Genomic DNA, 15,794 nt, shown 5'->3' with positions numbered 1-15,794 from the left:
ACAAACTCCAAAAAAAAAAAAATATATATATATATATATATCTGCTGAAGCTCGTCAGGCCAAACGTCAATCGGATCGACTCAGGACGAAAACACGGATCAACATCGGCAGAGCGTTTGAATTGTGGAGAGACCTCCGTTTTGAAATAGCAAGGTAAAATATAACATACATAAGACATGAAATGAATACAAAAGACTGTTCCATGATAACAAAAAGCAGGTGCTTTAGGATGTAACTTTTATTTTATTTTCTAGATCTACTGTCTAACGTCACTCATCCCACTACTATCATATTGTTTATAATACACATTTCCAGACATGTTCAGTACAGTAATATTACTTACTGTCTTATTGTTACACTGAAATTGTCCAGTCTAGTTGACTAACCGTTTTCGTTTTCATTCATTGACCTTATATTGACATTGCTGATTGTGAAAGATACACAAATAGTTAGTAAAATAATGCTAGATAACACCACATGTCGGCAAAATACAGTCAATGTAACGTTATCATGGTATGAGCATGGAGCATTAGTTCTACGTCAAGCTGATAAAAGTAGCCTATTATGGTAATGTTGCAGTGGGAGTTTACATGAGTTTCCAGCATGTTGTGTGATGCTTTCTCCGTTGTGTTGAAAAGTGTGGCCGCCGGTAGTGAGTTCGCGCTCTTGAGTTTGAGCACGCGCACGAGCACTGTTGTTGCAATCTGAAACATCACCGCTAGAGGCCGCTGGATCCTACATACAGCACCTTTAAGCCAGTTTTCAGTAAGGCAAAGTACATCGAAGCTATTATCTGTGACTATTTCATTTACAATAACTGCCTTAGGTGTGAGTGATCTAATGTTTAGAAGACCTAGCTTTAAAAATTGTTTTTGATTACCAATAGCAACATTTTCTGGTTTAATAACAATTAGATTTTTTCTAGATCCTGCAGTAGATTTATGATTTGATCTCACTAAACGAGGAATAGACACAGTTTCTATGCAATGTTCTACACTATTTATATCAGTTAAATTGGTGCAGCAGAGACTATGATTTGGACTTTTGGTTACGAGTCAAAAGGTATTTAACATTTTGGAGATGTTATCTGACAGAAGATCCGATCCGAATCTGCTTGGGTGTAAGCCATCAGCACGGTAAAGCCTAGGACGCTCCCAAAACAGATTCCAATTATTTACAAAGAGAAGTTTCTGCTCATTGCACCATGACATTAACCATTCATTAAGCGCAAATAATCTACTAAACTTTTCATGACCTAGTCGGTACGTGGGAAGCGGTCCTGACACAATAATCGTTATATCAGGCGATGTGCTGCGTACCGTATCGATCAGATTCCTGAAGTCTTTCTTCAGAACTTCCGTCTGGCGCAGTCTGATGTCTGCCCCTCCCGCGTGCAGGACAACGGTTCCGACGCGCTCGTTCAAAATCTCGGGAACGTGAGCAGTGATTTCAAAAACACGAGCACCAGGAAAGCAGTGACTATGCACCTTACTTTTATTTAACGTAGCGTGTACGTGTCGAACGATGGAATCGCCGATGATCACAGCATCGCGTTCTGTTTCGCGAAGAGGGGAGAAGCGGTTTTGTGTGGATATCTCGAAAACCGGGAGGGTCGGAGAGAGTTTTCTTGGTCTAGACCTGGCTCGCGTCTTCCGCTGCGGAAAAATCCAGGCTTCGTGATGGCATGTTGGAGCCGGAGTGAACGAGACCATGGCTGATCGCGACCTCGACGTTCGGGACCGATGTTGAGGAACGCACGGAGTAGACGAGGTCGGAGTCAGCGGGTTAGTAACGTTAATCTCTGATTTGTGTGCCTCGGCACGTGATGTTTCAAGAGCTAACCGCCGGTCTATCAGCTCGGCTTTTCTTACTAAAAGGTCGTGGATCTGTTTCTCAACAGCTTCCAGCTCAGACTGCACGGCGTGCAGCTCAAATGTGTCCTCGCCTGCACCAAAAGGTAGACTACTTACATTTGATATATTCGCCATTTTAACAGATGGACAGTAAGTTAAGTTAGCAACGACGCTACCAGTGGTGCTATCAATATTAATACTAATTTATGGCTTAAGTCTTGGATATAATCCGTCTTTTCAGTGGTACGGGTGTAGAGTAGACGCACGATAGATTCGTGTTTTTGTTGTTTGCAGGAGACACTATTCTGGTTTCCCGTGTTTATGATTTTGACTCCTGTACTTTCCTGTATTTTTTTACCCTTTTTGCCTGTGTTTCCTGCCCCATGTGCTTGTTATATGGATTTACCATATAAATCCAGTATATGCTACTGGATTACCCTAATAAACAACTGCATTTAGATCCTCAACCCTACAGAGCAGTTTCGTGACAACTGTACTTACTAGATAAACATTGATTTTTTGGTATTTTTTGATTGATTGGTAAAGAGATTTTCTATAAAAAAAAATTACAAAGGTTTTATACCATTGGATATATTAAGCTGTAACGTTCAATTTTTTTCATTTAACAGTAGACCTATCACTGCAATAAACTCCACCAAGAACAGATTCATTGTTATTGTATATTATCCATATCCCTTGGACTGATGAAGTGGACAAATGCAGCGTGAAGATATTAGTGTTTTGTGTGATTGCCTACCAGGAGCCAGATAAAATTTGCCATAGTTTAATCAAGTTACGTCTCTTCATTCATGTAGTGTCCATTATGCATAATGGAAAACTTAGCAGATGTGAAGAAGGTTATTAAGACCACCCGAGGCTACTAACCATTACTGCTTTATTGTAATTTACATTTTATGATATTGCCTAGGCTTTCCTGACATTAAAAAATGAAGCATAAATTAAATTAAATGTATATACATCCCTGTTGTAGTTTAAAAAAAATGAGTTGCTAATTTATTGCACCCTCTACTGGTCAGATTTCGTGACAGTGCTGACAATTTGTTTGCTCAAACCAATATATCATGCAGACAAATGGGTGAGTAGGCTGCAATTCTCATCTTCCTGGAACATAATTGATAATAACTGAAAAGTTCACACCAACATTCAAGAAGCGATTCAACTGCTAATATTTACTACAATCCATCAATATCAGATATTAGTTAGTAGATTACATTATTTCTTAGATGAAGGAGAGCTAGTTTGTTAGGGTTGAATGTAATGAGAGAAGAGGCAGAGAGTTCAACAGTAAAACGTAGAGGACACATTATGTGTAATAGGATTCATTTGGATGAGCAAAATGAGCCAAAGGCAGTTCAGCAGCCTCACAACAAGCTTTGATTGATCTCCTTACGCTGGCAGGAGACAGAGCGACTGAACCATAGAGAATGCATGCAATAAAACATGGGAACTGTGAACCCACCAAAAATCCTTTCCACTATAGAGAGAGGAGAGCCAGTAAGCTAGTCTCAGTCAGAAAGTGTACCTCGGCTTTTAAAGCCTAATCCATTAGCACGTATTCAGAAAGCACAAAGCTGTATCAGAGATCTCGAAGAACACAAAAAGAAAGCTGTCAGGTGAACAAGAATATTCTCTTTAGCTTTGACTCCTTCAATGGGGACAGAGAATAGAATTGTGTCAAAATCAGAACCCCCTTGATTACATGGAGCAGGCTTTCAGAAAAAGTTTTGTATGCAAAATAAAGAGGGTAGACTGTGATTATGGCCTTGCTGTGAATTAGAAGTCTTTCATGGATTTGCGTAATGCCTTTGATTATGTTTAAGTGGTGGAATGGGAATAGGGCTCATCTGGAAAGCTGAAGGCCGTGTGGGATGAATGTGAGTGAAAGAGAGAACTGAACGGCACGTCAGAGGAAAAGCACACATAAAAGCAGGCGGACATGTGCCATTGTGGATTTCAGTAATTGCTGAGAGACAATGAGGAGGCCTATTCTTTTGAAACACACTGCTTTTCAAAGCATGAAATCTGTGAAATGCATGACATGTATTGGTGATTAACCAGTCAGACCCACAAGGTCAGAGCTCTAATGGATGACCATTAATTCTGTAAGATTTATCGAAGATATTGTAATGCATGCTTGAGTCTACATTTCACAGCATAGACTATGCATATTTCAACCATGACAACTATTCAACCATGAATAGTTTAGCATGCTATTGAATATGGCAATGTTAATGTATTGGGTCTTGGCGGATTAGATTTGCTGCGCTGATGCTGAGGATATATGGACTTGCTAATGATAATATATACACATACACAATGCTGTAAGCATGTAAGATATGCTGCTGCTCCAATAGACAAACATAAATTCCATAGCAGGTGGAGCTGGGGGAGGTGGAGGGTTTCAGAAGATCTGATTACAGGACTAGCTTACAGCAAACAGTTAACCAGACTATTTAAATGTTGAGCAAGCAATCTAATTGACTGCAGGGTCAGCAGAGGCCAATCAGCTTGTGCCATGTGGTGATGATGTGATTGCTTGCAGATTGCATGTAAAGGACCTATTCAGCCTGCAACCTAGAGTTTCATGGCTGAACTAGAATAGTATGTTAGTATGAAATTGTCAAAATGACATTATTATATTCTATGTATCCAGAGGCGTGATTATGATTAAGTAACAATTAAATGTATAATGTCATTGGATTAGATAAATTATAAAATCAAGTTTCCCAGCAAAATGCCACTATGCAAATAATAAATGGACAATTTCTGCAGATGCTACTTGGTTTGATATTTTATGGAATGCAATGAAATTCCAAAATTTTAATTGTGACAAACATGTACAGAAGTGTCCAAATATGTTTGAAATGCATAAAATGTCTGTTAGAAAGAAATAGTATTTTAGTAAGGTTTTTGCTTAAAATAACTAAAAACAATCTTCTATATAAAAATACTTAATACATTTTATTTTATTTTATTTTATTTTATTTTTAGGATATTTGATGGAAGAAAATTGTGAGCCATTTTCCAATTCAGCAGTAGAAAGTCAGTGTATACCAGAGCAATGGCATTTTATAATGTCACATGGATGATTTTGCATTATCTCTCCAGTCAGGTAAGTAGTTAGCATTACGAGCTTCATTGTTCGTCTGCCAAGGCTGAAGGATTATGTGTGGATGCATGAGTGTGTTTTCTTTTTCAAACTCCATTGAATCATAACAAGTTGAAAGAAGTTTTTGTTCCCATTATGTCTCGTGTCTGTTCTTTTCCTGTGCTCTGACACATTGTTCCCAGTAATCACTCATCATTGTATCTAATAATTCATGCTTTTATGACAGATGAAACCCTTTGGAGACACATCTCATCAGTAGTCAAGTATGGTCTGCCCACCACGCTCATACTGATCAGATAGCTATTATTTCAGCGTGGGACATGTTAGGGAGTAATCTTTCAATTTAATGAGAGCTGCATTTAATTGGGCACACCCTATTAATCGCACAATATCCATAACTCTGTAGTTGTCTTACTCTGTTATGTTTGCTTGAATGAGGTGCATGTTGGATGTCTTGATCAATGCTCACTCCAAGTCATGTGTTTACATGGACTGCAGCACTACTGACACAATTATGATTATTAAGACCGGTTAATGAATTGAAGATGACAGAGATACTCTTAAAAGTGATGCCACTGCTGAATATTGCTAGGTGATTGTAATTAACTTACAGGCACTTTAAATGACTAATCAAACCCCTTTACAGGCCCATTTCTACAGTGACGAGGCTTGTGTGTTTTGCTCATGCAAGCGTTTCTTTATGACAAGGATTCTAAAATGGGCACAGCTTAATTAGAAAGGGACCAATGGTGAGTCGAGGAGAGAGAGTGCGTTGACATCTGCTCCTGGTGAAAGAGTGCTTGGTCAGCATTTCCCAAGCTTGCAATGGACAAAAATGCAAAAGAATATGTGGGAAAATGGGCATTTTAGCCTCCCTTAAGACATTAGCAACCCTCTGATTACTCTTGAGTGAGATGTTCATCCATATGAAACGTTCTGGCTCTTAAAAGAATAGATTATGACAAACAAAAGTAGCTAAAAATGATTATTTTAAACAAATCAGTTGTTTGGCCAGGGACCAGGTCCAAATTGGATTAATTGCCATTTCATTCTACTTTAAAGACTGATCAGAAGTCATGATATTATTGTGATTATTTTATTCTATTGACATAACTAAATCGTATACACTATCGTTCAAAAGTTTGGGGTCAGTTTTTTGATGCTCACCAATATTATTACAATTTAAAATAACGGTTTTCTATTTTAATATATTTTAAATGTATTCCTGTAATGGCAAAGCTGAATTTCAGCATCATTACTCTAATCTTCAGTGTCACATGATCCTTCAGAAATCATTCTAATATGCTGATTTGATGCTTAATAAACATTTCCTATTATTATTAATGTTGAAAACAGCTGAGCTGCTTAATATTTTTGTGGAAACCATGATACTTCTTCAGGATTCTTTGAGGAGTAGAAAGCTCAAAGGAACATAATGTATTTGACATATAAATGTTTTGTACAGTAACATAACTGTCGATTTTTATCAACTTAATGCATCCTTGCGAAATAAAAGTATTAATTTCCTAACAAAATCTTACTGATCCCAAACTTATAAATGGCAGGAATATGCTGTTTAACACTATATATCAGCTTCTCAGGGCAGTATACTGTAACAAGCAACAGTTTGTGTTTCACAGTAGCTATATATTGCCCTGCTTTGAGCTATGTGCCTGCTCGAACTCCATCCTTTGTTTTTCTCCCTGCATTGCTCGCGGCTGTGAGTTAATGGAGGAATAGAACTGCATTCAGAGGCAGGTTGAATAGTAAATGGCTTGAAAAGGTGTCATATGCAGAGAACAATCTGGCCACCTGGTGGCAGACACAGCATTCTCAAATGCAGCATCTTTACTTATTACAGGTGTTTTTTTTCATGAATTTCAAGAATTCATGTGTCAAAACACTACAAACCCGTTTTTTACTCAAACTTGTGGTAATTGGGATATAGTTTGGTGTATTCATACAGACTTTATATTCCTATTCTTCATAAATATATTTTTTGTGTGTGTGAGACTCATGTTGTCCTATATTTCTCCAACTTCAGTTACCATTAAACATGTAATGAGTTGAGCTACACAAATTAAATTGTAATGAAATGCGCACAAGGAGAGTGTGTGTTATAATGAAGCAGTGGCAACATGTCTGAATATTACATGCGTTTATATTTAGCATCTTTGATTCACTAAGAATGACTGTTCTCATGGGCACTTTTCTTCTTTTGTAAAGGACTTTATGTCAGAAGTTGGGCTGCTTTCATTTCCTTGTTCCTTTGAGCATTCGCAAAAACTCTTTGAATTGAATGCCAGGTGTGTGAATTGAACGCTCTTTCTGTGAATCCATAGGATTTTCCTGAACTCAAGCGTGAAAGAGTGAGCATACTGCTCTGGAGAACAAAGAGACACAACAGGATGAACGCTGAGCCAAATGTAGCAAACACATATTTATTCTCTTCTCATAATTCCCATGAAAATACCTATCGACTTGAATTCTAGGTGTTTTTTTCTTGTGCTTCATACCCAGTTCTCACCACCCACAATGATGTATATTGAACACAAAAATGACAAACTGCCAAACTCTAATCTGATTGACAGGCAGATGAAAGTTACATTCAACCCCTAATTGATATAGTAATTTTCAATTATTAATAATTATTCAAATATTTTCAATAATTAGGTGATACTTTTTTTGGGGAACTTGATGTATGCAAACCAAAAGATGAGATTATTCACAACAAATGAACGATAAATCTATGAAATATATGTCCTTGTCATAAAGAAAAAAATATAACCTCAAATGTTTAGGGGCAGTAGGATTTTTTTTTAAATGTTCTTATAAATGCTTACCAAGGCTATATATATACAGTACCAGTCAAAAGTTTGGAAACATTACTATTTTTAATGTTTTTGAAAGAAGACTCTTATGCTCATCAAGCCTGCAGTAAAAAACAAACAAACAAAAAAAAAAACAGTAATATGAAATATTATTACAATTTAAAATAATGGTTCTCTTTTTTAATATACTTTAAAATGTCATTTATTTTTGTGATGCAAAGCTGAATTTTCATCAGCAAGTACTCCAGTATTTGGTGTCTTATGATCCTTCAGAAATCATTCTAATATGCTGATTTATGATCAATGTTGGAAACAGTTGTGCTGCTTAATATTTTTTTTATAACCTGAGATACTTTTTTCAGGATTATTTGATGAATAAAAAGTTAAAAAGAACTGTATTTATTTAGAATAGAAATCTTTTGTAACAATATACACTACCGTTCAAAAGTTTGGGAACAATAACTATTTTTTTAACAATAACAATAACATTAATCAACTCACACATAAGTTGTGATAAACTGAAGCTAAGTCATGCTTGACGTGTGAGAACCAATGAAGTTCATTCTCGTGTGTTACGCAGCAGCAAGTTTGAGCTTCTGTAAGAACCAATGAGGTTTGTTCTCATGCGTTAAGCAGGTTTGGTTTAGCTTCTGTTTATGTTCGCTTATCAATAATGTTTATATGTGAATAAAAGCCTAAATTCATTCTGTTCATCATGTAAAGCGATTGTGTCTCCTCAGAAAATTTGGACTAGACCGCTCAATTCATATTGATTAGTTTTACGATCAACTTTTTGAAGCATCAGAATGGTAGTTGCATAGCTGTCTATGGAGGGATAGAAAGCTCTCAGATTTCATTAAATATATCTTCATTTGTGTTCCGAAGATGAATGAAAGTCTTACGGGTTTGGAACGACATGAGGGTGAGTAAATAATGACAGCATTTTCATTTTTGGGTGAACTAACCCTTTAATGCATCCCTGCTGAATAAAAAGTATTTCTTTCTTTCTATGTTTGAATGGCCTTCATTAGAGAAAGATGATTTCTGCCCACATAATAATAGTATAATAGAATAAAATATTTACAGCATCTTGAAGGGGGTGGATTGGAATCCACTGCTGCTTCAATGTATATGTAATGAGTGATTATAATCAAGGTATTAATCAATATTTTTGCTTCTAAATATCAAATGAGTTGTGAATGACTTCTCTGGAGATTTTACTTTGTTATAGAAGTTACCAGCGTAATTACTGAAATGTTCTTTTCATGCATTCTTTAATGTCTGTATTTGATATCTGAATGCAGTAACAGTGCTTGTGGCTTCCAGAAATGAAATAGGGACTTGTTTTGTGTTTGAGAAAGGTCTTCAACGTTTTACAGCATAGGGGTCATTGAAGCCAATAGTTTAAGGGACCATTTGTCCATTTCTTTGTCGAAGCCTTACTTTCCAGTTAGACTAAAGTGTTGTTCTCCTTGAGAGAAAGAACGCATTATCTTGATGTTTTGAGACGACTCTCCTGTTTATAGTTAGAGCTTGGCCAAATCCAACCTTGGAAAAGTTGTGTGTCTGTGTTTGCGTTAGTCTTCTTGGTTACAGGTTAAGGAACCTGTGGCATTATTGGAGATTGACTGGGTTGTTGTTCGGGACATGCTGGTGCCCAGCAACCCAAATCTGCGAACTGGAAGGTCACGACGTGCCTAACTTCAGGGTCCGAGTGTCAGCTGCCTATAATCGATGAAGTTATGCTTCCGTCTATCTGTATATGTGTGGAAAATTACTATGTTTATCTATTTCTTAGCCAATCAGAAACTGCAACCTAGCTTAGACCTTGGTGTAGGGTACCGTATAACTGCTGTGATCTTTGTAACTGTAAGCAAGGCGGCCTACGAACTCCTGTGTGAGTCTTAAAGCTGACTTCTGTTGAGGAAACTGCAAACTATCTTCAGTAAAACTTTTCTTCAATTTATTATAATTCTGACTCCGGGTCTTCTTTCAAACATCTGGCCTTTGGGTCCTAAACTGTTACCCCCTAACAATCTACTGACCAACCGTTTGTCAAGGGCTGTTGCAGGCAAACAGACCAACATGAAGAATAAAGTACCAATACGAAGTTTAATGAGAATAATACAAATAGCAGACAGAAGGCAACCCTTAAAAAATAAGTTTATTCAAGTGTTCTATTAGTATACTTCTTTTAAACTAAAAATAAGAAATACTTTCAGTCTACATTTTATATACTTCTCAGAAATATACTTTATGTACTTCTCAGAAAGATAAACATTACACTTAAGTGTACTTGACTTATACTGAGAGAAAAGTCCAAGTATATTTGGCCTGTACTTTTACTCAATCTTTTGATCGAGATATAATTAAGTATTCAAAGTATACTTGGCTTGTAGTTGTGTTAACTCTTTTGATAGAGTAGCCTATTCTTATTTTACATAGTTTTTCATATACAGTCTTAGGAAACTTACATTGTTTGAAAATATTGATTAGAATATATTATTATTATATTTATTAGAAACATATCTGTTTTATATCAATATTCTAATCAATATTTTGTAAAAAAAAAGAAAGAAAAAAAAGCTAAAAACAGATATGTTTCTAATTCTGCGTATCTGAATTTTTGTGTAGGCTAGTCCACTGGTAGTGTATAGGAATTTACTTTAATTTTACATTACTCTTTCCCTACCATTGACTGAATTTTCCAGCTATCTCTGTTTTCACTGTTTTATGATAGGGAGCGCTATGACACATCTTCTAGTACAGAATCTACGGATGAAAACACAGGAGAAGAAGAAGCTGAAACACGTGATAGAAGATTGCTAACACAAATGTAAAATAACGTGATCATCAAACATTAAACAGCATGTAAATCAAATCTGCTTAATGTTACCAAATGAAATGTCGAACCCATGAAGAGAAAACGACTGTGAAGCTTTGGGGGTGTTGGACTCGATCTACTCCATCTGTGTTTTGATCATCGTTCTGAATCTGATCAAGGCGTAGTCTTTGACAAAAAGACTCAATTTTTTTTTTTTTTAATGTTGCCTTTCTTTATGAAACTTACCGACATTCAAGTGTTGAAAAAAGGATGCATGAAACTAATAAAATGTTTTTAAAATTAGTTAAAGTACATTTAAAGGTATTTTTCAAGTATAAAAAATAATATCTACATTTGAACATAGTAGTAGGCCTATACTGCAAGTGCAAAAATAATATTTAAATAGTAAACTATAAGTATAATGTTACTTACAAGTATACTTGCAGTGTAACCTACCAAACTAGTAGTTTAAGTTTACCTTTCATAAACTAAAAAATGTACTACTTGTATAAAAATAGTATACTAGTATACTTACACTGTCAGAAATAGGGGTAGCGTAGGAGTCCATTTCTGTCCCCCAAGGTACAATCTACACTAACATACCCCATAGGGCAGGGCTATTCAATTGGCGGCCCGCGGGCCAAATGCGGCCCGCCAATCATCTCTATGCGGCCCGACGGCACCAACCTCCCTCCTCCTCTTTTCCTGGCGGTGCGGCTAATTCAGTTTGATACTCGCTCCGATTGACCTGAGAAACGTTTTACGTGCGAATATTTCAGCAGTTATATGTGTCCCGAATTTATGTCGACTGAACCAGCGATAGGCTACCAATCATTCGTGAATGAATCATTCTTTTGGTTCGATTCTAAACGCGCTTGCATAACGGTCTAAAACTATTCGGATTCATTCGGACCGCTCCGTCACTGAATCATCTGAAGCGGTTTCTCGTTCAGTACAGTATAACAACAAATAGCAATGTTTTCAGTTGTTTCACTAGTTGTTTCAACACGGCCCAGCACGGAGTTGCGTTTACTCCCGGTCCCAGACACTATATTAAACAGCGTTGCGACAACCAGTGGGAAGCGTTTCAGTTCGACAGAAACCTCTCTGTTACAAAACACAAATCACTCGATGATTTAATTAGTATTAAATCGGATGAAACAGCCTCAACATTCCCAACAAGACTGATCAGGAAAGCAGGAGAAACATTGTGGCATGAACGAAATTAGAAGACTTTAAATCCCCTAATCACCCTTACAAACATTTACCATGAATGTACTGTAGTAATTTACCATGGTTGGGCAGAAATGTGCAATATTTATATTGAATACTATGTAGTAATAAATAAATATAGTAAATATATATACTATAATATTATATAGTATAATAGTAAATATAGTGATTTATATTGCATTAGTTTTATTAGGTGGGTAGAGGAATATATAATTAATGCTAATTATGAAATTATGTCAGTTTCTTTGTAAAGGTGTGTATAGTTTTTAACTTGTGTTTAGGCATTTTTTATACAGTGGGAGCGAGTAGCCTGTGGTTAACAAGTCTCACTGTCAGAATATTTTCATTTAAGCATAACAATTATAAATAAAATAATTAATATTTCTCACCAACAGCTATAAGTTTGTATAAATAATTTATTTGTTCCAAGGAAAATAGTTGTACACAGCTGTAAATTATCAAGTTTTTATTTATTATGGTTTTATATATTTGCATACTGTTGGGTACCACATTTCCAAGTAAATACCACACTTTTTTAGGGTTACTTTAACTTATTTCTTGAAACTGTTATGTTTCAATAAATAAGCTAAACCCCCAAGCCAACCCACCGGCCCACCTCAACTTTTCGATTTGATGCTGCGGCCCTCGAATGAAACTAATTGAATAGCCCTGCCATAGGGCTTATTATTGGACCTCAAGGTACATATATGTACCTTTTTGAGGGTCAAAAAGCATTAAAAGGTACATTTATGTACCGTTTCTTTTAAAGGTTAAGGTACAATATTGTACCCTTGAGGGTACAGCCAGTGACAAGCCATTGTACCCCTAAAGGTATGTACTTTATTTTCTGAGAGTGTATAAGTTCACTTTTAGTACAGATGCATTACAAATGAGGAACTAGTTGTGTACTTAAAGTTTACTACTGTTACACTTATAGTACACTTAAATGTGTACTTTGATATACTAAAAGTGGGCCAATTTAGTCCCAAGCAGTATTGAAATAGTACACTTACAAGTTTACTACAAGTACACATTGATATTAGTATACTTACTACATAAAGTATACTTAAAAATACTTAAAAATATACTTGAACATTACTTAAGTATACTTCATATAATGAACTTGAAGTGTACCTCTTTTTCGTAAGGGAAGGCAACACACACTAAATGCAACGATGACCGGACAAACACTAAGTGAACAAGAGGAACTTAAATACACATGGTGATTAACTAAAAGACGAACAGCTGTGATGATAGAGTTTGTGTCCATTGTAGATGAGTGGTGGGAAAATCAAACAAAGGAACACATGTGACTAGAGAATACAAACTAAAAGTCCATGAAAACTAAACAAACTGTCACCATTGAAGCTAACTATCTAAACACTGGCCTTTTGAATGGCGTGTAAGGAAACTGTGATTGGTCACATTACATGTCAATCTCTTTCTGATTAAGTCTGTGGTTCTTGGCCAGAAAAAGATGCAAATATATGGACTGGAAAGTCAAAAGTCTGCAACCCATATTTACAGAAAGAGAGAAAACTTTGGCATTTGGAATACCATTATAATCCACAAGCCAATCAGACTGTCAAGACTGTAGGTGTGTGCAGTGTAGGTGAGTTTAATCTGATTCAAGTTTGCTTTGACATTCACAAAGAATAAGATTCCTGTAAAGTACCTTGAGGACTGTAAAATTTGAAAACAAAAAGACGAAATGAATTTTGTTCAAGGCCATGCTTTTCTCTCCCACATTGTCAGTCACTAGGTGCTAAGAATACATAAATTATTCATGACACTGCGGTATCCTTACACTTGTTGTAGGGACAAATGAGTGTTAAAAAATAGCCTTAAGGCCAGTTAGAGAGTTTCCGTGCTTGTGGAGAACAGCCCTCTGTTCAGAGCAGCCGTCCATCACGCTCCTGACGGACAGCGTTGGTTATTGATTTTACGAGAAATGCTCGACTGGGATTCTAGGACTGGCATGGAGGAGATCGAAAAGGGTCCTACTGCTCCACACCTACATGCAGCATCATGCTTCACTTTCCTGTCAGGTTGAGATATACTTGAGTGCGGTGGAGGATGCCAGAATAGAGCCAAAGGTTTTTCCACATAATTTCATGTGGTTTGAAAGCTTATTTCGAGTCGGAGCATGCCAGTGCACGCCAAATATACATGTTACAGTAGGCTGTGTGAAATTACCTGATGAAGTCACGTGCATTCAGTGCATCTAACCCCACGTATATTCCCTGTCACTATCTAAAATAATGACAAATATATAGCAGCATGTTATTGCCAGGGTCACTCAGTGTATGACGTCAGAGTCTCTGTGTTTCTCCTCTAGCACTTAATCTCTTCCTTCCTATTTTATAGATTAATGTGTTAAATGTACTTCCTATTCCCCAGGGCCTCATCTCCAGGATTCACTCTTTAAAAACGAAGTGTTTAATCATTCTATTGTCCTGATTATGGCCTTAATGCAACCATTCGCACCCATTGAGCAGGGCAAAGCATCCCAGGAGAGCATAACTGTAGAACCAATTGTGGGCAGCGTTTGGTTTTTGCCGGCATGATCTCACGATAATCGGAGCCAATTTTAGTGAAAATCAGATGGATGGTCTGACTCTGGGAGGAGTTTGAAAAAGTAAGTTTTCAAGAAAATGTAAAATGGCAGATATTTTGACCCACTATGGCATGGTATCATTGTTCTCGGTGTGATTCAAGGAATTTATAAAGACCATTTTCAGTCAAATAGGCAAAACTAACTAAAAGCTATTAGCATTTCTTAAAATTTCATTATAATTCTTCAGGGCACGGTGCCGATGACACATACTGAGTTTCGTAATGATTCACTAATGTGTTCATAAAATACAGCATTTTATGACAAAATTCAAAATGGCTGATATGGGAAAATTGGATATCATTCGGCTCAGTATGCTGCAGCTGCACTGAATCAAAATAGACCAGTTAAACTTTGACAGCCAATCATAATGCACCTGACTTTAAACAGGTCAATCATTTGAAGCAGAAGTCAATCAAACTGTAGCGTATGCTTAGAAAAAATGTTTTATCATGCGTTGGTGTGGACACTAATATTGTTATAGTTATCTTAACAGTTAAAGTTCATGGTATGAACAGGCCTTAACCTGTTATGGCACACTCTTATAGGCACACATTTATTGCCTTTTTCCCCATCACATATTTGAGTAATCATCATAATTTAGGTATCATTCAAAAGCTTAAACCCTCAACATTCATCCTGTGGAAACTGTTGAAATTGGTCATCCTTTTAGCGAGCTCCTCCAGTGGCTAGCAAATTTTTATAATCAAATCTTGACACAGCTCTTTCGTTGGAAAGGTCTGAGACTCAAGGTTTCATATTTGTCACAGTTTTGTTATAGAAGTGATATTGTGTTAAACAAGCACCTAAACAAGGGACCTCAATGTTTGTAAAGACCTTAAATTTGGAATACGGGTCAGATAAATGGTTTAGATTTTCTAGCAATTTTAAGTCCAATTGAATTTGTTTGCATATATATAATAAAATAAAAATGGTTAGTAAATTTGCTTTACTGTAAACTAGAACTTCTATAACTTTTTGACACTTTTTTGAAGTACTAATAATATACTGAGTGTCTTCTTTAAAAAGGGTCTGCGTTCCAAAGCATTCAATTCAGTTCAGTAAAGATAATTCAAAAATATAAGTGATTCATCCTAAGGAGACAATAAAGAAAAAATGCAGAAAATGATAAAAGTGAGAAACAATATCCAAAGAATAGCTATAATATTGTACGATAAAAAAAAAAAAAAAAAAGAAAAAGATTTGTGTTTTAAGAATGCATTAACCTTTATGAGTCACAGGAAAAGTTTAAACTAACTTTATTTCTTGCACATTTCCTTTAATTTCAGTGCATTTTCAGCCATTTTAC

The sequence above is a fragment of the Scardinius erythrophthalmus genome (assembly GCF_964197995.2).
Source record: "Scardinius erythrophthalmus genome assembly, chromosome: 6".
Lineage (NCBI taxonomy): Eukaryota > Metazoa > Chordata > Actinopteri > Cypriniformes > Leuciscidae > Scardinius > Scardinius erythrophthalmus.
The sequence above is the reverse complement of the archived record's forward strand: the minus strand, read 5'-3'. Positions refer to the sequence as shown.